This window comes from Nerophis ophidion, linkage group LG12 (assembly GCF_033978795.1).
Source record: "Nerophis ophidion isolate RoL-2023_Sa linkage group LG12, RoL_Noph_v1.0, whole genome shotgun sequence".
NCBI lineage: Eukaryota > Metazoa > Chordata > Actinopteri > Syngnathiformes > Syngnathidae > Nerophis > Nerophis ophidion.
This window is the reverse complement of record NC_084622.1, coordinates 5,209,546-5,230,310: the sequence shown is the minus strand read 5'-3', so window position 1 is coordinate 5,230,310 and position 20,765 is coordinate 5,209,546. Positions and strand designations below refer to the sequence as shown.

The window sequence follows — 20,765 nt, the reverse complement described above, 5'->3', positions numbered from 1 at the left end:
CCGAACCTGTGGTTCTCAGTCCAAACCTAAGTCCTGGAGTAAAAAACACCTAGTCCTTGGGCGGGCTTGAACCACCAACCTTTCAGTTAACAGCTGAATGCTCTGACCGACTGTGTTCCAGATACTTGTTTACTTGGCCATATAGGCCATCAGTCCACAACAGGTGGTCTGAGAAATGTTTGGTTGAATATATTTCTTACTTAAATTCCACCTGCAATTTTTCCACTACATTGAGGCAACACAATGTAGTGTACTTTATAAATGGCAGTAACCTACTCAATTTATTTTTTAAACGTTTTGTACAAGATACACTGTGTAAGTTAGGGGTTAACGGTCTACCTGGTGGTCCTTGGTCTCGAAACCAATTGAATTATGGCGAACTATGATATTAGCCTTTGACCGAATTCCACCTTAAGTTTGATTTTTTTGTTTTAGGTCTGAACCTGTGGTTCTCAGTCCAAACCTAAATCCTGCATTCAAGAAACAAGTTGACCCTGGGGTGGGCTGCAAACAGCAACCTTTCGGTTAACAGCCAAACGCGCTATCCGATTGCGCCACAGAGACTTGTACAATTAGCAACCAAGACCATAAGGCCATAAAACCTGTTTACTGGACACACATGTCCAACTCATGTATTATTTGAATATGTTGGTATTGCAGAAGAACAAGGTATATATAGAACCAGTTGATTTTTTTAAAACGTTTCATACAAAATATACTGTATAAGTTAGGGGTACACGGTCTATCTGGTGGTCCTCGGTCTAGAAAGCTTTTGAGTTATGGCAAACCATGATTTTTAGCCTTTGACCTGATTCCTCCCCAAGTTTAAATTGTTTTTGTTTAAGGTCTGAACCTGTGGTTCTCAGTCTAAAACTAATTCATGCAGTCAAGAAACAAGTCACCCCTGGGTGGGCTTGAACCACCCACCTTTCAGTTAACAGCCGAATGCGCTCACCGATTGCGCCACAGAGACTTGTACATATATCAGTCAAGCCCATAAGGCCATAAGATCTGTTTACTGGACACACATAGCCAACTCATGTATTATTTGAATATCTTGGTATTGCAGAAGAACAAGGTATATAGAGAACCAGTTGATTTTTTTTAAATGTTTCATACAAAATATACTGTATAAGTTAGGGGTACACGGTCTATCTGGTGGTCCTCGGTCTAGAAAGCTATTGAGTTATGGCAAACCATGATTTTTAGCCTTTGACCTGATTCCACCCCAAGATTGATATTTTTTTTTTGTTTTATGTCTGAATCTGTGGTTCACAGTCTAAAAACTAAATCCTGCAGACAAGAAATAAATCGTCCCTGGGTGGGATTGAACCACCAACCTTTCAGTTAACAGCCGAACGCGCTAACCGATTGCACCACAGAGACTTGTACCGTTAGGACTCAAGGCCATAAGACCAAAAGGCCTGTTTACTGGACACACATAGCCAACTCATGTATTATTTGAATATCTTGGTATTGCAGAAGAACAAGGTATATATCCAAAGAGTTGATTTTTTTCAAACGTTTCATACAAAATATACTGTATAAGTTAGGGGTTCACGGTCTATCTGGTGGTCCTCGGTCCAGAAAGCTATTCAGTTATGGTGAATCATGATTTTAAGCCTTTGACCAATTAGTGGTGATTCCACCCCAAGTTTAATTTAATCGTTCTTTTTAGGCCCGAACCTGTGGTTCTCAGTCCAAACCTAAGTCCTGGAGTAAAAAACACCTAGTCCTTGGGCGGGCTTAAACCACCAATCTTTCAGTTAACAGCTGAACGCTCTGACCGCCTGTGTTCCAGATACTTGTTTACTTTGCCATATAGGCCATCAGTCCACAACAGGTGGTGTGAGAAATGTTTGGTTGAATATATTTCTTACTTAAATTCCACCTGAAATTTTTCCACTACATTGAGGCAACACAATGTAGTGTACTTTATAAATGGCAGTAACCTACTCATGTTATTTTTTTTACGTTTCATACAAGATACACTGTTTAATTTAGGGGTTAACGGTCTACCTGGTGGTCCTTGGTCTCGAAACCAATTGAATTATGGCGAACTATGATATTAGCCTTTGACCGAATTCCACCTTAAGTTTGATTTTTTTGTTTTAGGTCTGAACCTGTGGTTCTCAGTCCAAACCTAAATCCTGCAGTCAAGAAACAAATCGTCCCTGGGTGGGCTTGAACCACCAACCTTTCGGTTAACAGCCGAACGCGCTAACCGATTGCGCCACAGAGACTTGTACAATTAGGACTCAAGGCCATAAGACCATAAGGCCTGTTTACCGGACACACATAGCCAATTTATGTATTATTTGAATATCTTGGTATTGCAGAAGAACAAGTTATATATAGAACCAGTTGATTTAATTTAAACGTTTCATACAAAATATACTGTATACGTTAGGGGTACACGGTCTATCTGGTGGTCCTCGGTCTAGAAAGCTAGCAAACCATGATTTTTAGCCTTTGACCCGATTCCTCCCCAAGTTTAAATTGTTTTTGTTTAAGGTCTGAACCTTTGGTTCTCAGTCTAAAACTAAATCCTGCAGTCAAGAAACAAGTCGTCCCTGGGTGGGCTTGAACCACCAACCTTTAAGTTAACAGCCGAATGCGCTAAACCGATTGCGCCACAGAGACTTGTACAATTAGCAGCCAAGCCCATAAGGCCATAAGATCTGTTTACTGGACACACATAGCCAACTCATGTATTATTTGTATATCCTGGTATTGCAGAAGAACAAGGTATATATAGAACCAGTTCATTTTTTTTAAGCGTTTCATACAAAATATACTGTATAAGTTAGGAGTAAACGGTCTATCTGGTGGTCCTCGGTCTAGAAAGCTATTGAGTAATGGCAAACCATGATTTTTAGCCTTTGACCTGATTCCACCGCAAGTTTGATTTTTTTTTTATTTTAGGTCTGGACCTGTGGTTCTCAGTCTAAAACTAAATCCTGCAGTCAAGTAACAAGTCGTCTCTGGGTGGTCTTGAACCACCAACCTTTCAGTTAAGAGCCGAATGCGCTAAACCGATTGCGCCACAGAGACTTATACAATTAGCAGTCAAGCCCATAAGGCCATAAGATCTGTTTACTGGACACACATAGCCAACTCATGTATTATTTGAATATCCTGGTATTGCAGAAGAACAAGGTATATAGAGAACCAGTTGATTTTTTTCAAACGTTTCATACAAAATTTACTGTATAAGTTAGGAGTAAACGGTCTATCTGGTGGTCCTCGGTCTAGAAAGCTATTGAGTAATGGCAAACCATGATTTTTAGCCTTTGACCTGATTCCACCCCAAGTTGGATTTTTTTTGTTTTAGGTCTGAACCTTTGGTTCTCAGTCTAAAAACTAAATCCTGCGGTCAAGAAACAATTCGTCCCTGGGTGGGCTTGAACCACCAACTTTCAGTTAACAGCCGAACGCGCTAACCAATTGCACCACAGAGAATTATACATTTCTTACTCAAGGCTATAAGTCCATAAGGCCTGTTTACTGGACACACATAGCCAACTCATGTATTATTTGAATATCTTGGTATTGCAGAAGAACAAGGTATATATAGAACCAGTTGATTTTTTTTAAATGTTTCATACAAAATATACTGTATAAGTTAGGGGTAAACGGTCTATCTGGTGGTCCTCGGTCTCGAAACCTATTGAGTAATGGCAAACCATGATTTTTAGCCTTTGACCTGATTCCACCCCAAGTTTGATCTTTTTTTGTTTTAGGTCTGAACCTGTGGTTTTCAGTCTAAAAACTAAATCCTGCGGTCAAGTAACAATTCATCCCTGGGTGGGCTTGAAACACCAACATTTCAGTTAACAGCCGAATGCGCTAACCGGTTGCGCCACAGAGACTTGTACAATTGGTGTAAGTTAGGGGTACACGGTTAGGGGTACACGGTCTATCTGCTGGTCCTCGGTCTAGAAAGCTATTGAGTTATAGCAAACCATAATTTTTAGCCTTTGACCTGATTCCACCCCAAGATTGATTTTTTTTGTTTGTTTTATGTCTGAATATGTGGTTCTCAGTCTAAAACTAAATCCTGCAGTCAAGAAACAAATCGTCCTTCGGTGGGCTTGAACCACCAACCTTTCAGTTAACAGCCGAACGCGCTAACCGATTGCGCCACAGAGACTTGCACAACAGTTAACAGCTGAACGCTCTAACCGACTTTGCCCCAGGTACTTGTTTACTTGGCCATATAGGCCATCAGTCCACAACAGGTGGTCTGAGAAATGTTTGGTTGAATATATTTCTTACTTAAATTCCACCTGCAATTTTTCCACTACATTGAGGCAACACAATATAGTGTACTTTATAAATGGCAGTAACCTACTCATGTTATTTTTTTAACGTTTCATACAAGATACACTGTTCAATTTAGGGGTTAACGGTCTACCTGGTGGTCCTTGGTCTCGAAACCTATTGAGTTATGGCGAACTATGATTTTTAGCCTTCGACCGGTTTCCTCCCCAAGTTTTATTGTTTTTGTTTTAGGTCTGACCCTGATGTTCTCCGTCTAAACCTAAATCCTGCAGTCAAGGAACAAGTTTTCCCTGTGTGGGCTTGAACCACCAATTTTTTGGTTAACAGCCAAACACACTAACCGATTGCGCCACAGAGACTTGTACATATATCAGTCAAGCCCATAAGGCCATAAGGCCTGTTTACCGGACACACATAGCCAACTCATGTATTATTTGAATATCTTGGTACTGCAGAAGAACAAGGTGTATATAGAACCAGTTGATTTTTTTTAAATGTTTCATAGAAAATATATTGTATAAGTTAGGGGTAAACTGTCTATCTGGTGGTCCTCGGTCTAGAAAGCTATTGAGTTATGGAAAACCATGATTTTTAGACTTTGACCTTATTCCACCCCAAGATTGATTTTTTTTCTTTGTTTTATGTCTGAATCAGTGGTTCTCAGTCTAAAAACTAAATCCTGCAGTCAAGAAACAAATCGTCCCTGGGTGGGCTTGAACCACCAACCTTTCGGTTAACAGCCGAACGCGCTAACCGATTGCGCCACAGAGACTTGTACAATTAGTATAAGTTAGGGGTACACGGTTAGGGGTACACGGTCTATCTGCTGGTCCTCGGTCTAGAAAGCTATTGAGTTATGGCAAACCATGATTTTTAGCCTTTGACCTGATTCCACCCCAAGATAGATTTTTTTTGTTTGTTTTATGTCTGAATCTGTGGTTCTCAGTCTAAAAACTAAATCCTGCAGTCAAGAAACAAATCGTCCCTGGGTGGGCTAGAACCACCAACCTTTCGGTTAACAGCCGAACGCGCTAACCGATTGCGCCACAGAGACTTGTACAATTAGTATAAGTTAGGGGTACACGGTTAGGGGTACACGGTCTATCTGCTGGTCCTCGGTCTAGAAAGCTATTGAGTTATGGCAAACCATGATTTTTAGCCTTTGACCTGATTCCACCCCAAGATAGATTTTTTTTGTTTGTTTTATGTCTGAATCTGTGGTTCTCAGTCTAAAAACTAAATCCTGCAGTCAAGAAACAAATCGTCCCTGGGTGGGCTTGAACCACCCACCTTTCAGTTAACAGCTGAACGCTCTGACCGACTGTGTTCCAGGTACTTGTTTACTTGGCCATATAGGCCATCAGTCCACAACAGGTGGTCTGAGAAATGTTTGGTTGAATATATTTCTTATTTAATTTCCACCTGCAATTTTTCCACTACATTGAGGCAACACAATGTAGTGTACTTTATAAATGGCAGTAACCTACTCATGTTATTTTTTTAACGTTTCATACAAGATACACTGTTTAATTTAGGGGTTAACGGTCTACTTGGTGGTCCTTGGTCTCGAAACCTATTGAGTTATGGCGAACTATGATTTTTAGCCTTCGACCGGTTTCCACCCCAAGTTTTATTGTTTTTGTTTTAGGTCTGACCCTGATGTTCTCCGTCTAAACCTAAATCCTGCAGTCAAGGAACAAGTTTTCCCTGTGTGGGCTTGAACCACCAATTTTTTGGTTAACAGCCAAACACACTAACCGATTGCGCCGCAGAGACTTGTACATATATCAGTCAAGCCCATAAGGCCATAAGGCCTGTTTACCGGACACACATGGCCAACTCATGTATTATTTGAATATCTTGGTATTGCAGAAGAACAAGGTATATAGAGAACCAGTTGATTTTTTTTTAAATGTTTCATACAAAATATACTGTATAAGTTAGGGATACACGGTCTATCTGGTGGTCCTCGGTCTAGAAAGCTATTAAATTATGGCAAACCATGATTTTTAACCTTTGACCTGATTCCTCCCCAAGTTCAAATTGTTTTTGTTTAAGCTCTGAACATGTGTTTCTCAGTCTATAACTAAATCCTGCAGTCAAGAAACAAGTCGTCCCTGGGTGGGCTTGAACCACCAACCTTTCAGTTAACAGCCGAATGCGCTAACCGATTGCGCCACAGAGACTTGTACAATTGATAGTCAAGCCCAGAAGGCCATAAGACCTGTTTACTGGACACACATAGCCAACTCATGTATTATTTGAATATCTTGGTATTGCAGAAGAACAAGGTGTATAAAAAACAATTTGAATTTTTTTTAAACGTTTCATACAAAATACACTGTATAAGTTAGGTGTACACGGTCTATCTGGTGGTCCTCGGTCTAGAAAGCTATTGAGTAATGGCAAACCATGATTTTTAGCCTTTGACCTGATTCCACCCCAGGATTGATTTTTTTTTTTTTGTTTTATGTGTGAATCTGTGGTTCTCAGTCTAAAAACTAAATGCTGCAGTCAAGAAACAACTCGTCCCTGGGTGGGATTGAACCACCAACCTTTCAGTTAACAGCCGAACGCGCTAACCGATTGCGCCACAGAGACTTGTACTGTTAGGACTCAAGGCCGTAAGACCATAAGGCCTGTTTACCGGACACACATGGCCAACTCAAGCTAGCAAACCATGATTTTTAGCCTTTGACCTGATTCCTCCCCAAGTTTAAATTGTTTTTGTTCAAGGTCTGAACCTTTGGTTCTCAGTCTAAAACTAAATCCTGCAGTCAAGAAACAAGTCGTCTCTGGGTGGGCTTGAACCACCAACCTTTAAGTTAACAGCCGAACGCGCTAACCGATTGCGCCACAGAGACTTGTACTGTTAGGACTCAAGGCCGTAAGACCATAAGGCCTGTTTACCGGACACACATGGCCAACTCAAGCTAGCAAACCATGATTTTTAGCCTTTGACCTGATTCCTCCCCAAGTTTAAATTGTTTTTGTTCAAGGTCTGAACCTTTGGTTCTCAGTCTAAAACTAAATCCTGCAGTCAAGAAACAAGTCGTCTCTGGGTGGGCTTGAACCACCAACCTTTAAGTTAACAGCCGAATGCGCTAACCGATTGCGCCACAGAGACTTGTACAATTGGCAGTCAAGCCCATAAGGCCATAAGGCCTGTTTGCTGGACACACAGCCAACTCATGTATTATTTGAATATCTTGGTATTGCAGAAGAACAAGGTATATAAAAAAACAGTTGATTTTTTCTTAAACGTTTCATACAAAATATACTGTATAAGTTAGGGGTACACGGTCTATCTGGTGGTCTTCGGTCTCGAAACCAATTGAGTTATGGTGAACTATGATTTTTAGCCTTTGACGTGATTCCACCCCAAGTTTGATTTTTTTTTGTTTTAGGTCTGAACCTGTGGTTGTCAGTCTAAAAACTAAATCCTGAATCAAGTAACAATTCGTCCCTGGGTGGGCTTGAACCACCAACCTTTCAGTTAACAGCCGAACGCGCTAAGACTTATTGAATTAGCAGTCAAGCCCATAAGGCCATAAGATCTGTTTACTGCACACACATAGCCAACTCATGTATTATTTGAATATCTTGGTATTGCAGAAGAACAAGGTATATATAGAACCAGTTGATTTTTTTTTAAACGTTCCATACAAAATATACTGTATAAGTTAGGGGTACATGGTCTATCTGGTGGTCCTCGGTCTACAACGCTTTTGAATTATGGCAAACCATGATTTTTAGCCTTTGACGCGATTCCACCCGAAGATTGATTTTTTTTGTTTGTTTTATGTCTGAATCTGTGGTTCTCAGTCTAAAAACTAAATCCTGCAGTCAAGAAACAATCCAGCCCTGGGTGGGCTTGAACCACCAACCTTTTGGTTAACAGCTGAACGCGCTAACCGATTGCGCCACAGAGACTTGTACAATTAAGACTCAAGGCCATAAGACCATAAGTACTGTTTACTGGACACACATAGCAAACTCATGTATTATTTGAATAATTTGGTATTGCAGAAGAACAAGGTATATATCCAACCAGTTGATTTTTTTTAAACGTTTCATACAAAATATACTGTATAAGTTAGGGGTACACGGTCTATCTGGTAGTCCTCGGTCTAGAAAGTTATTGAGTTATGGTGAATCATGATTTTAAGCCTTTGACCGATTAGTGGTGATTCCACCCCAAGTTTAATTTAATCGTTCTTTTTTGGCCCGAACCTGTGGTTTTCAGTCCAAACCTAAGTCCTGGAGTAAAAAACATCTAGTCCTTCGTCAGGCTTGAACCACCAACCTTTCAGTTAACAGCTGAACGCTCTGACCGACTGTGTTCCAGATACTTGTTTACTTGGCCATATAGGACATCAGTCCACAACAGGTGGTCTGAGAAATGTTTGGTTGAATATATTTCTTACTTAAACTCCACCTGCAATTTTTCCACTACATTGAGGCAACACAATGTAGTGTACTTTATAAATGGCAGTAACCTACTCAATTTATTTTTTAAACGTTTTGTACAAGATACACTGTGTAAGTTAGGAGTTAACGGTCTACCTGGTGGTCCTTGGTCTCGAAACCTATTGAATTATGGCGAACTATGATTTTTAGCCTTTGACCGAATTCCACCTAAAGTTTGATTTTTGTTTTTTGTTTTAGGTCTGAACCTGTGGTTCTCAGTCTAAAACTAAATTCTGCAGTCGAGAATCTAGTGATCTCTGGGTGGGCTAGAACCACCAACCTTTCGGTTAACAGCTGAACACGCTAACCGATTGCGCCACGGAGACTAATACGATAAGTCCTCAAGGCCTTAAGCCCAAAAGGCCTGTTTACTGGACACACATGTCCAACTCATGCGTTGTTTAAAAATCTTGGTATTGCAGAAGAACAAGGTCTACATAGAACCAGTTGATTTTTTTTAAACGTTTCATACAAAATATGCTGTATAAGTTAGGGGTACACGGTCTAACTTGGTGGTCCTCGGTCTCGAAACCTATTGAGTTATGGTGAAGTAGGATTTTTACCTTTTGACCTGATTCCACCCCAAGTTTGATTTTTTTTGTTTTAGGTCTGAACCTGTGGTTGTCAGTCAAGTTTTCCCTGTGTGGGCTTGAACCACCAATTTTTTGGTTAACAGCCAAACACACTAACCGATTGCGCCACAGACACTTGTACATATATCAGTCAAGCCCATAAGGCCATAAGGCCTGTTTACCGGACACACATGGCCAACTCATGTATTATTTGAATATCTTGGTATTGCAGAAGAACAAGGTATATAGAGAACCAGTTGATTTTTTTTTAAATGTTTCACACAAAATATACTGTATAAGTTAGGGATACACGGTCTATCTGGTGGTCCTCGGTCTAGAAAGCTATTAAATTATGGCAAACCATGATTTTTAACCTTTGACCTGATTCCTCCCCAAGTTCAAATTGTTTTTGTTTAAGCTCTGAACATGTGTTTCTCAGTCTATAACTAAATCCTGCAGTCAAGAAACAAGTCGTCCCTGGGTGGGCTTGAACCACCAACCTTTCAGTTAACAGCCGAATGCGCTAACCGATTGCGCCACAGAGACTTGTACAATTGACAGTCAAGCCCAGAAGGCCATAAGACCTGTTTACTGGACACACATAGCCAACTCATGTATTATTTGAATATCTTGGTATTGCAGAAGAACAAGGTGTATAAAAAACAATTTGAATTTTTTTTAAACGTTTCATACAAAATATACTGTATAAGTTAGGTGTACACGGTCTATCTGGTGGTCCTCGGTCTAGAAAGCTATTGAGTAATGGCAAACCATGATTTTTAGCCTTTGACCTGATTCCACCCCAGGATTGATTTTTTTTTTTTGTTTTATGTGTGAATCTGTGGTTCTCAGTCTAAAAACTAAATCCTGCAGTCAAGAAACAACTCATCCCTGGGTGGGATTGAACCACCAACCTTTCAGTTAACAGCCGAACGCGCTAACCGATTGCGCCACAGAGACTTGTACTGTTAGGACTCAAGGCCGTAAGACCATAAGGCCTGTTTACCGGACACACATGGCCAACTCAAGCTAGCAAACCATGATTTTTAGCCTTTGACCTGATTCCTCCCCAAGTTTAAATTGTTTTTGTTCAAGGTCTGAACCTTTGGTTCTCAGTCTAAAACTAAATCCTGCAGTCAAGAAACAAGTCGTCCCTGGGTGGGCTTGAACCACCAACCTTTCAGTTAAAAGCCGAATGCGCTAACCGATTGCGCCACAGAGACTTGTACAATTGACAGTCAATCCCATAAGGCCATAAGGCCTGTTTGCTGGACACACACCCAACTCATGTATTATTTGAATATCTTGGTATTGCAGAAGAACAAGGTATATAAAAAAACAGTTGATTTTTTCTTAAACGTTTCATACAAAATATACTGTATAAGTTAGGGGTACACGGTCTATCTGGTGGTTTTCGGTCTCGAAACCAATTGAGTTATGGTGAACTATGATTTTTAGCCTTTGACGTGATTCCACCCCAAGTTTGATTTTTTTTTGTTTTAGGTCTGAACCTGTGGTTGTCAGTCTAAAAACTAAATCCTGAATCAAGTAACAATTCGTCCCTGGGTGGGCTTGAACCACCAACCTTTCAGTTAACAGCCGAACGCGCTAAGACTTATTGAATTAGCAGTCAAGCCCATAAGGCCATAAGATCTGTTTACTGCACACACATAGCCAACTCATGTATTATTTGAATATCTTGGTATTGCAGAAGAACAAGGTATATATAGAACCAGTTGATTTTTTTTCAAACGTTTCATACAAAATATACTGTATAAGTTAGGGGTACATGGTCTATCTGGTGGTCCTCGGTCTACAACGCTTTTGAATTATGGCAAACCATGATTTTTAGCCTTTGACGCGATTCCACCCGAAGATTGATTTTTTTTGTTTGTTTTATGTCTGAATCTGTGGTTCTCAGTCTAAAAACTAAATCCTGCAGTCAAGAAACAATTCAGCCCTGGGTGGGCTTGAACCACCAACCTTTTGGTTAACAGCTGAACGCGCTAACCGATTGCGCCACAGAGACTTGTACAATTAAGACTCAAGGCCATAAGACCATAAGTACTGTTTACTGGACACACATAGCAAACTCATGTATTATTTGAATAATTTGGTATGGCAGAAGAACAAGGTATATATCCAACCAGTTGATTTTTTTTAAACGTTTCATACAAAATATACTGTATAAGTTAGGGGTACACGGTCTATCTGGTAGTCCTCGGTCTAGAAAGTTATTGAGTTATGGTGAATCATGATTTTAAGCCTTTGACCGATTAGTGGTGATTCCACCCCAAGTTTAATTTAATCGTTCTTTTTTGGCCCGAACCTGTGGTTTTCAGTCCAAACCTAAGTCCTGGAGTAAAAAACATCTAGTCCTTCGGCAGGCTTGAACCACCAACCTTTCAGTTAACAGCTGAACGCTCTGACCGACTGTGTTCCAGATACTTGTTTACTTGGCCATATAGGACATCAGTCCACAACAGGTGGTGTGAGAAATGTTTGGTTGAATATATTTCTTACTTAAACTCCACCTGCAATTTTTCCACTACATTGAGGCAACACAATGTAGTGTACTTTATAAATGGCAGTGACCTACTCAATTTATTTTTTAAACGTTTTGTACAAGATACACTGTGTAAGTTAGGAGTTAACGGTCTACCTGGTGGTCCTTGGTCTCGAAACCTATTGAATTATGGCGAACTATGATTTTTAGCCTTTGACCGAATTCCACCTAAAGTTTGATTTTTGTTTTTTGTTTTAGGTCTGAACCTGTGGTTCTCAGTCTAAAACTAAATTCTGCAGTCGAGAATCTAGTGATCTCTGGGTGGGCTAGAACCACCAACCTTTCGGGTTACAGCTGAACACGCTAACCGATTGCGCCACGGAGACTAATACGATAAGTCCTCAAGGCCTTAAGCCCAAAAGGCCTGTTTACTGGACACACATGTCCAACTCATGCGTTGTTTAAAAATCTTGGTATTGCAGAAGAACAAGGTCTACATAGAACCAGTTGATTTTTTTTAAACGTTTCATACAAAATATACTGTATAAGTTAGGGGTACACGGTCTATCTGCTGGTCGTCGGTCGAGAAAGCTATTGTGTTATGACGAACCATGATTGTAGCCTTTGACCTGATTCCACCCCAAGTTTGATGTTTTTTGTTTTAGGTCTGAACCTGTGGTTCTCAGTCTAAAACTAAATCCTGCCCTCAAGAAACAATTCATCCCTGGGTGGGCTTGAACCACCAACCTTTCAGTTAACAGCCGAACGCGCGAACCGATTGCGCCACAGAGACTTGTTTAATTAGCAGTCAAACCCAAAAGGCCATAAGGCCTGTTTACTGGAAACACATAGCCAACTAATGTATTATTTGAATATCTTGGTATTGCAGAAGAACAAGGTATATATAGAACCAGTTGATTTTTTTCAAACGTTTCATACAAAATATACTGAATGAGTTAGGGGTAAACGGTCTATCTGGTGGTCCTCGGTTTCGAAACCTATTGACTTATGGTGAACTATGATTTGTAGCCTTTGACCTGCTTCCACCTCAAGTTTGATTTTTTTTTGTTTTAGGTCTGAACCTGTGGTTCTCAGTCTAAGAACTAAATCCTGCGGTAAAGTAACAATTCGTCCCTGGGTGGGCCTGAACCACCAACCTTTCAGTTAACAGCCGAACGCGCTAACCGATTGCGCCACAGAGACTTGTTTAATTAGCAGTCAAGCCCATAAGGCCATAAGATCTGTTTACTGCACACACATGGCCAACTCATGTATTATTTGAATATCTTGGTATTGCAGAAGAACAAGGTATATATAGAATCAGTTGATTTTTTTAAACGTTTCATACAAAATATGCTGTATAAGTTAGGGGTACACGGTCTAACTTGGTGGTCCTCGGTCTCGAAACCTATTGAGTTATGGTGAAGTAGGATTTTTACCTTTTGACCTGATTCCACCCCAAGTTTGATTTTTTTTGTTTTAGGTCTGAACCTGTGGTTGTCAGTCAAGTTTTCCCTGTGTGGGCTTGAACCACCAATTTTTTGGTTAACAGCCAAACACACTAACCGATTGCGCCACAGAGACTTGTACATATATCAGTCAAGCCCATAAGGCCATAAGGCCTGTTTACCGGACACACATGGCCAACTCATGTATTATTTGAATATCTTGGTATTGCAGAAGAACAAGGTATATAGAGAACCAGTTGATTTTTTTTTAAATGTTTCACACAAAATATACTGTATAAGTTAGGGATACACGGTCTATCTGGTGGTCCTCGGTCTAGAAAGTTATTAAATTATGGCAAACCATGATTTTTAACCTTTGACCTGATTCCTCCCCAAGTTCAAATTGTTTTTGTTTAAGCTCTGAACATGTGTTTCTCAGTCTATAACTAAATCCTGCAGTCAAGAAACAAGTCGTCCCTGGGTGGGCTTGAACCACCAACCTTTCAGTTAACAGCCGAATGCGCTAACCGATTGCGCCACAGAGACTTGTACAATTGACAGTCAAGCCCAGAAGGCCATAAGACCTGTTTACTGGACACACATAGCCAACTCATGTATTATTTGAATATCTTGGTATTGCAGAAGAACAAGGTGTATAAAAAACAATTTGAATTTTTTTTAAACGTTTCATACAAAATATACTGTATAAGTTAGGTGTACACGGTCTATCTGGTGGTCCTCGGTCTAGAAAGCTATTGAGTAATGGCAAACCATGATTTTTAGCCTTTGACCTGATTTCACCCCAGGATTGATTTTTTTTTTTGTTTTATGTGTGAATCTGTGGTTCTCAGTCTAAAAACTAAATCCTGCAGTCAAGAAACAACTCGTCCCTGGGTGGGATTGAACCACCAACCTTTCAGTTAACAGCCGAACGCGCTAACCGATTGCGCCACAGAGACTTGTACTGTTAGGTCTCAAGGCCGTAAGACCATAAGGCCTGTTTACCGGACACACATGGCCAACTCAAGCTAGCAAACCATGATTTTTAGCCTTTGACCTGATTCCTCCCCAAGTTTAAATTGTTTTTGTTCAAGGTCTGAACCTTTGGTTCTCAGTCTAAAACTAAATCCTGCAGTCAAGAAACAAGTCGTCCCTGGGTGGGCTTGAACCACCAACCTTTCAGTTAAAAGCCGAATGCGCTAACCGATTGCGCCACAGAGACTTGTACACTTGGCAGTCAATCCCGTAAGGCCATAAGGCCTGTTTGCTGGACACACAGCCAACTCATGTATTATTTGAATATCTTGGTATTGCAGAAGAACAAGGTATATAAAAAAACAGTTGATTTTTTCTTAAACGTTTCATACAAAATATACTGTATAAGTTAGGGGTACACGGTCTATCTGGTGGTCTTCGGTCTCGAAACCAATTGAGTTATGGTGAACTATGATTTTTAGCCTTTGACGTGATTCCACCCCAAGTTTGATTTTTTTTTGTTTTAGGTCTGAACCTGTGGTTGTCAGTCTAAAAACTAAATCCTGAATCAAGTAACAATTCGTCCCTGGGTGGGCTTGAACCACCAACCTTTCAGTTAACAGCCGAACGCGCTAAGACTTATTGAATTAGCAGTCAAGCCCATAAGGCCATAAGATCTGTTTACTGCACACACATAGCCAACTCATGTATTATTTGAATATCTTGGTATTGCAGAAGAACAAGGTATATATAGAACCAGTTGATTTTTTTTTAAACGTTTCATACAAAATATACTGTATAAGTTAGGGGTACATGGTCTATCTGGTGGTCCTCGGTCTACAACGCTTTTGAATTATGGCAAACCATGATTTTTAGCCTTTGACGCGATTCCACCCGAAGATTGATTTTTTTTGTTTGTTTAATGTCTGAATCTGTGGTTCTCAGTCTAAAAACTAAATCCTGCAGTCAAGAAACAATTCAGCCCTGGGTGGGCTTGAACCACCAACCTTTTGGTTAACAGCTGAACGCGCTAACCGATTGCGCCACAGAGACTTGTACAATTAAGACTCAAGGCCATAAGACCATAAGTACTGTTTACTGGACACACATAGCAAACTCATGTATTATTTGAATAATTTGGTATTGCAGAAGAACAAGGTATATATCCAACCAGTTGATTTTTTTTAAACGTTTCATACAAAATATACTGTATAAGTTAGGGGTACACGGTCTATCTGGTAGTCCTCGGTCTAGAAAGTTATTGAGTTATGGTGAATCATGATTTTAAGCCTTTGACCGATTAGTGGTGATTCCACCCCAAGTTTAATTTAATCATTCTTTTTTGGCCCGAACCTGTGGTTTTCAGTCCAAACCTAAGTCCTGGAGTAAAAAACATCTTGTCCTTCGGCAGGCTTGAACCACCAACCTTTCAGTTAACAGCTGAACGCTCTGACCGACTGTGTTCCAGATACTTGTTTACTTGGCCATATAGGACATCAGTCCACAACAGGTGGTCTGAGAAATGTTTGGTTGAATATATTTCTTACTTAAACTCCACCTGCAATTTTTCCACTACATTGAGGCAACACAATGTAGTGTACTTTATAAATGGCAGTAACCTACTCAATTTATTTTTTAAACGTTTTGTACAAGATACACTGTGTAAGTTAGGAGTTAACGGTCTACCTGGTGGTCCTTGGTCTCGAAACCTATTGAATTATGGCGAACTATGATTTTTAGCCTTTGACCGAATTCCACCAAAAGTTTGATTTTTGTTTTTTGTTTTAGGTCTGAACCTGTGGTTCTCAGTCTAAAACTAAATTCTGCAGTCGAAAATCTAGTGATCTCTGGGTGGGCTAGAACCACCAACCTTTTGGTTAACAGCTGAACACGCTAACCGATTGCGCCACGGAGACTAATACGATAAGTCCCCAAGGCCCTAAGCCCAAAAGGCCTGTTTACTGGACACACATGTCCAACTCATGCGTTGTTTAAAAATCTTGGTATTGCAGAAGAACAAGGTCTACATAGAACCAGTTGATTTTTTTTAAACGTTTCATACAAAATATACTGTATAAGTTAGGGGTACACGGTCTATCTGCTGGTCGTCGGTCGAGAAAGCTATTGTGTTATGACGAACCATGATTGTAGCCTTTGACCTGATTCCACCCCAAGTTTGATGTTTTTTGTTTTAGGTCTGAACCTGTGGTTCTCAGTCTAAAACTAAATCCTGCCCTCAAGAAACAATTCATCCCTGGGTGGGCTTGAACCACCAACCTTTCAGTTAACAGCCGAACGCGCTAACCGATTGCGCCACAGAGACTTGTTTAATTAGCAGTCAAACCCAAAAGGCCATAAGGCCTGTTTACTGGAAACACATAGCCAACTAATGTATTATTTGAATATCTTGGTATTGCAGAAGAACAAGGTATATATAGAACCAGTTGATTTTTTTCAAACGTTTCATACAAAATATACTGAATGAGTTAGGGGTAAACGGTCTATCTGGTGGTCCTCGGTTTCGAAACCTATTGACTTATGGTGAACTATGATTTGTAGCCTTTGACCTGCTTCCATCTCAAGTTTGATTTTTTTTTGTTTTAGGTCTGAACCTGTGGTTCTCAGTCTAAGAACTAAATCCTGCGGTAAAGTAACAATTCGTCCCTGGGTGGGCCTGAACCACCAACCTTTCAGTTAACAGCCGAACGCGCTAACCGATTGCGCCACAGAGACTTGTTTAATTAGCAGTCAAGCCCATAAGGCCATAAGATCTGTTTACTGCACACACATGGCCAACTCATGTATTATTTGAATATCTTGGTATTGCAGAAGAACAAGGTATATATAGAATCAGTTGATTTTTTTAAACGTTTCATACAAAATATGCTGTATAAGTTAGGGGTACACGGTCTAACTTGGTGGTCCTCGGTCTCGAAACCTATTGAGTTATGGTGAAGTAGGATTTTTACCTTTTGACCTGATTCCAACCCAAGTTTGATTTTTTTTGTTTTAGGTCTGAACCTGTGGTTGTCAGTCAAGTTTTCCCTGTGTGGGCTTGAACCACCAATTTTTTGGTTAACAGCCAAACACACTAACCGATTGCGCCACAGAGACTTGTACATATATCAGTCAAGCCCATAAGGCCATAAGGCCTGTTTACCGGACACACATGGCCAACTCATGTATTATTTGAATATCTTGGTATTGCAGAAGAACAAGGTATATAGAGAACCAGTTGATTTTTTTTTAAATGTTTCACACAAAATATACTGTATAAGTTAGGGATACACGGTCTATCTGGTGGTCCTCGGTCTAGAAAGCTATTAAATTATGGCAAACCATGATTTTTAACCTTTGACCTGATTCCTCCCCAAGTTCAAATTGTTTTTGTTTAAGCTCTGAACATGTGTTTCTCAGTCTATAACTAAATCCTGCAGTCAAGAAACAAGTCGTCCCTGGGTGGGCTTGAACCACCAACCTTTCAGTTAACAGCCGAATGCGCTAACCGATTGCGCCACAGAGACTTGTACAATTGACAGTCAAGCCCAGAAGGCCATAAGACCTGTTTACTGGACACACATAGCCAACTCATGTATTATTTGAATATCTTGGTATTGCAGAAGAACAAGGTGTATAAAAAACAATTTGAATTTTTTTTAAACGTTTCATACAAAATATACTGTATAAGTTAGGTGTACACGGTCTATCTGGTGGTCCTCGGTCTAGAAAGCTATTGAGTAATGGCAAACCATGATTTTTAGCCTTTGACCTGATTTCACCCCAGGATTGATTTTTTTTTTTGTTTTATGTGTGAATCTGTGGTTCTCAGTCTAAAAACTAAATCCTGCAGTCAAGAAACAACTCGTCCCTGGGTGGGATTGAACCACCAACCTTTCAGTTAACAGCCGAACGCGCTAACCGATTGCGCCACAGAGACTTGTACTGTTAGGTCTCAAGGCCGTAAGACCATAAGGCCTGTTTACCGGACACACATGGCCAACTCAAGCTAGCAAACCATGATTTTTAGCCTTTGACCTGATTCCTCCCCAAGTTTAAATTGTTTTTGTTCAAGGTCTGAACCTTTGGTTCTCAGTCTAAAACTAAATCCTGCAGTCAAGAAACAAGTCGTCCCTGGGTGGGCTTGAACCACCAACCTTTCAGTTAAAAGCCGAATGCGCTAACCGATTGCGCCACAGAGACTTGTACACTTGGCAGTCAATCCCGTAAGGCCATAAGGCCTGTTTGCTGGACACACAGCCAACTCATGTATTATTTGAATATCTTGGTATTGCAGAAGAACAAGGTATATAAAAAAACAGTTGATTTTTTCTTAAACGTTTCATACAAAATATACTGTATAAGTTAGGGGTACACGGTCTATCTGGTGGTCTTCGGTCTCGAAACCAATTGAGTTATGGTGAACTATGATTTTTAGCCTTTGACGTGATTCCACCCCAAGTTTGATTTTTTTTTGTTTTAGGTCTGAACCTGTGGTTGTCAGTCTAAAAACTAAATCCTGAATCAAGTAACAATTCGTCCCTGGGTGGGCTTGAACCACCAACCTTTCAGTTAACAGCCAAACGCGCTAAGACTTATTGAATTAGCAGTCAAGCCCATAAGGCCATAAGATCTGTTTACTGCACACACATAGCCAACTCATGTATTATTTGAATATCTTGGTATTGCAGAAGAACAAGGTATATATAGAACCAGTTGATTTTTTTTTAAACGTTTCATACAAAATATACTGTATAAGTTAGGGGTACATGGTCTATCTGGTGGTCCTCGGTCTACAACGCTTTTGAATTATGGCAAACCATGATTTTTAGCCTTTGACGCGATTCCACCCGAAGATTGATTTTTTTTGTTTGTTTAATGTCTGAATCTGTGGTTCTCAGTCTAAAAACTAAATCCTGCAGTCAAGAAACAATTCAGCCCTGGGTGGGCTTGAACCACCAACCTTTTGGTTAACAGCTGAACGCGCTAACCGATTGCGCCACAGAGACTTGTACAATTAAGACTCAAGGCCATAAGACCATAAGTACTGTTTACTGGACACACATAGCAAACTCATGTATTATTTGAATAATTTGGTATTGCAGAAGAACAAGGTATATATCCAACCAGTTGATTTTTTTTAAACGTTTCATACAAAATATACTGTATAAGTTAGGGGTACACGGTCTATCTGGTAGTCCTCGGTCTAGAAAGTTATTGAGTTATGGTGAATCATGATTTTAAGCCTTTGACCGATTAGTGGTGATTCCACCCCAAGTTTAATTTAATCGTTCTTTTTTGGCCCGAACCTGTGGTTTTCAGTCCAAACCTAAGTCCTGGAGTAAAAAACATCTTGTCCTTCGGCAGGCTTGAACCACCAACCTTTCAGTTAACAGCTGAACGCTCTGACCGACTGTGTTCCAGATACTTGTTTACTTGGCCATATAGGACATCAGTCCACAACAGGTGGTCTGAGAAATGTTTGGTTGAATATATTTCTTACTTAAACTCCACCTGCAATTTTTCCACTACATTGAGGCAACACAATGTAGTGTACTTTATAAATGGCAGTAACCTACTCAATTTATTTTTTAAACGTTTTGTACAAGATACACTGTGTAAGTTAGGAGTTAACGGTCTACCTGGTGGTCCTTGGTCTCGAAACCTATTGAATTATGGCGAACTATGATTTTTAGCCTTTGACCGAATTCCACCAAAAGTTTGATTTTTGTTTTTTGTTTTAGGTCTGAACCTGTGGTTCTCAGTCTAAAACTAAATTCTGCAGTCGAAAATCTAGTGATCTCTGGGTGGGTTAGAACCACCAACCTTTTGGTTAACAGCTGAACACGCTAACCGATTGCGCCACGGAGAGTAATACGATAAGTCCCCAAGGCCCTAAGCCCAAAAGGCCTGTTTACTGGACACACATGTCCAACTCATGCGTTGTTTAAAAATCTTGGTATTGCAGAAGAACAAGGTCTACATAGAACCAGTTGATTTTTTTTAAACGTTTCATACAAAATATACTGTATAAGTTAGGGGTACACGGTCTATCTGCTGGTCGTCGGTCGAGAAAGCTATTGTGTTATGACGAACCATGATTGTAGCCTTTGACCTGATTCCACCCCAAGTTTGATGTTTTTTGTTTTAGGTCTGAACCTGTGGTTCTCAGTCTAAAACTAAATCCTGCCCTCAAGAAACAATTCATCCCTGGGTGGGCTTGAACCACCAACCTTTCAGTTAACAGCCGAACGCGCTAACCGATTGCGCCACAGAGACTTGTTTAATTAGCAGTCAAACCCAAAAGGCCATAAGGCCTGTTTACTGGACACACATAGCCAACTAATGTATTATTTGAATATCTTGGTATTGCAGAAGAACAAGGTATATATAGAACCAGTTGATTTTTTTCAAACGTTTCATACAAAATATACAGAATGAGTTAGGGGTAAACGGTCTATCTGGTGGTCCTCGGTTTCGAAACCTATTGACTTATGGTGAACTATGATTTGT

The 20,765-nt window shown here is 40.2% G+C and overlaps 1 protein-coding gene and 26 non-coding genes across 28 annotated transcripts in view; 1 reads left to right on the top strand and 26 right to left on the bottom strand.

The window, feature by feature from the left end:
• Positions 1 to 20,765, top strand: part of LOC133562905 (uncharacterized) — a 205,273-nt gene that overhangs the window by 26,882 nt on the left and 157,626 nt on the right. The window lies entirely within an intron of this gene.
• trnan-guu (transfer RNA asparagine (anticodon GUU)) lies at positions 900 to 973 on the bottom strand. The gene has a single exon. It is a non-coding gene; the product is annotated as a tRNA-Asn (tRNA).
• trnan-guu (transfer RNA asparagine (anticodon GUU)) lies at positions 1,313 to 1,386 on the bottom strand. Its single transcript has one exon. It is a non-coding gene; the product is annotated as a tRNA-Asn (tRNA).
• On the bottom strand, positions 2,170 to 2,243 carry trnan-guu (transfer RNA asparagine (anticodon GUU)). Its single transcript has one exon. It is a non-coding gene; the product is annotated as a tRNA-Asn (tRNA).
• On the bottom strand, positions 2,569 to 2,643 carry trnan-guu (transfer RNA asparagine (anticodon GUU)). Its single transcript has one exon. It is a non-coding gene; the product is annotated as a tRNA-Asn (tRNA).
• On the bottom strand, positions 3,390 to 3,462 carry trnan-guu (transfer RNA asparagine (anticodon GUU)). The gene has a single exon. It is a non-coding gene; the product is annotated as a tRNA-Asn (tRNA).
• Positions 4,080 to 4,153, bottom strand: trnan-guu (transfer RNA asparagine (anticodon GUU)). The gene has a single exon. It is a non-coding gene; the product is annotated as a tRNA-Asn (tRNA).
• trnan-guu (transfer RNA asparagine (anticodon GUU)) lies at positions 4,983 to 5,056 on the bottom strand. Its single transcript has one exon. It is a non-coding gene; the product is annotated as a tRNA-Asn (tRNA).
• Positions 5,265 to 5,338, bottom strand: trnan-guu (transfer RNA asparagine (anticodon GUU)). Its single transcript has one exon. It is a non-coding gene; the product is annotated as a tRNA-Asn (tRNA).
• On the bottom strand, positions 6,397 to 6,470 carry trnan-guu (transfer RNA asparagine (anticodon GUU)). Its single transcript has one exon. It is a non-coding gene; the product is annotated as a tRNA-Asn (tRNA).
• On the bottom strand, positions 6,812 to 6,885 carry trnan-guu (transfer RNA asparagine (anticodon GUU)). The gene has a single exon. It is a non-coding gene; the product is annotated as a tRNA-Asn (tRNA).
• Positions 7,075 to 7,148, bottom strand: trnan-guu (transfer RNA asparagine (anticodon GUU)). Its single transcript has one exon. It is a non-coding gene; the product is annotated as a tRNA-Asn (tRNA).
• trnan-guu (transfer RNA asparagine (anticodon GUU)) lies at positions 7,338 to 7,411 on the bottom strand. The gene has a single exon. It is a non-coding gene; the product is annotated as a tRNA-Asn (tRNA).
• trnan-guu (transfer RNA asparagine (anticodon GUU)) lies at positions 9,799 to 9,872 on the bottom strand. The gene has a single exon. It is a non-coding gene; the product is annotated as a tRNA-Asn (tRNA).
• On the bottom strand, positions 10,213 to 10,286 carry trnan-guu (transfer RNA asparagine (anticodon GUU)). Its single transcript has one exon. It is a non-coding gene; the product is annotated as a tRNA-Asn (tRNA).
• trnak-uuu (transfer RNA lysine (anticodon UUU)) lies at positions 10,476 to 10,549 on the bottom strand. Its single transcript has one exon. It is a non-coding gene; the product is annotated as a tRNA-Lys (tRNA).
• Positions 12,552 to 12,625, bottom strand: trnan-guu (transfer RNA asparagine (anticodon GUU)). The gene has a single exon. It is a non-coding gene; the product is annotated as a tRNA-Asn (tRNA).
• On the bottom strand, positions 12,962 to 13,035 carry trnan-guu (transfer RNA asparagine (anticodon GUU)). The gene has a single exon. It is a non-coding gene; the product is annotated as a tRNA-Asn (tRNA).
• trnan-guu (transfer RNA asparagine (anticodon GUU)) lies at positions 13,753 to 13,826 on the bottom strand. The gene has a single exon. It is a non-coding gene; the product is annotated as a tRNA-Asn (tRNA).
• On the bottom strand, positions 14,166 to 14,239 carry trnan-guu (transfer RNA asparagine (anticodon GUU)). Its single transcript has one exon. It is a non-coding gene; the product is annotated as a tRNA-Asn (tRNA).
• Positions 14,429 to 14,502, bottom strand: trnak-uuu (transfer RNA lysine (anticodon UUU)). The gene has a single exon. It is a non-coding gene; the product is annotated as a tRNA-Lys (tRNA).
• On the bottom strand, positions 16,505 to 16,578 carry trnan-guu (transfer RNA asparagine (anticodon GUU)). Its single transcript has one exon. It is a non-coding gene; the product is annotated as a tRNA-Asn (tRNA).
• trnan-guu (transfer RNA asparagine (anticodon GUU)) lies at positions 16,915 to 16,988 on the bottom strand. The gene has a single exon. It is a non-coding gene; the product is annotated as a tRNA-Asn (tRNA).
• Positions 17,706 to 17,779, bottom strand: trnan-guu (transfer RNA asparagine (anticodon GUU)). The gene has a single exon. It is a non-coding gene; the product is annotated as a tRNA-Asn (tRNA).
• On the bottom strand, positions 18,119 to 18,192 carry trnan-guu (transfer RNA asparagine (anticodon GUU)). Its single transcript has one exon. It is a non-coding gene; the product is annotated as a tRNA-Asn (tRNA).
• Positions 18,382 to 18,455, bottom strand: trnak-uuu (transfer RNA lysine (anticodon UUU)). The gene has a single exon. It is a non-coding gene; the product is annotated as a tRNA-Lys (tRNA).
• On the bottom strand, positions 20,458 to 20,531 carry trnan-guu (transfer RNA asparagine (anticodon GUU)). The gene has a single exon. It is a non-coding gene; the product is annotated as a tRNA-Asn (tRNA).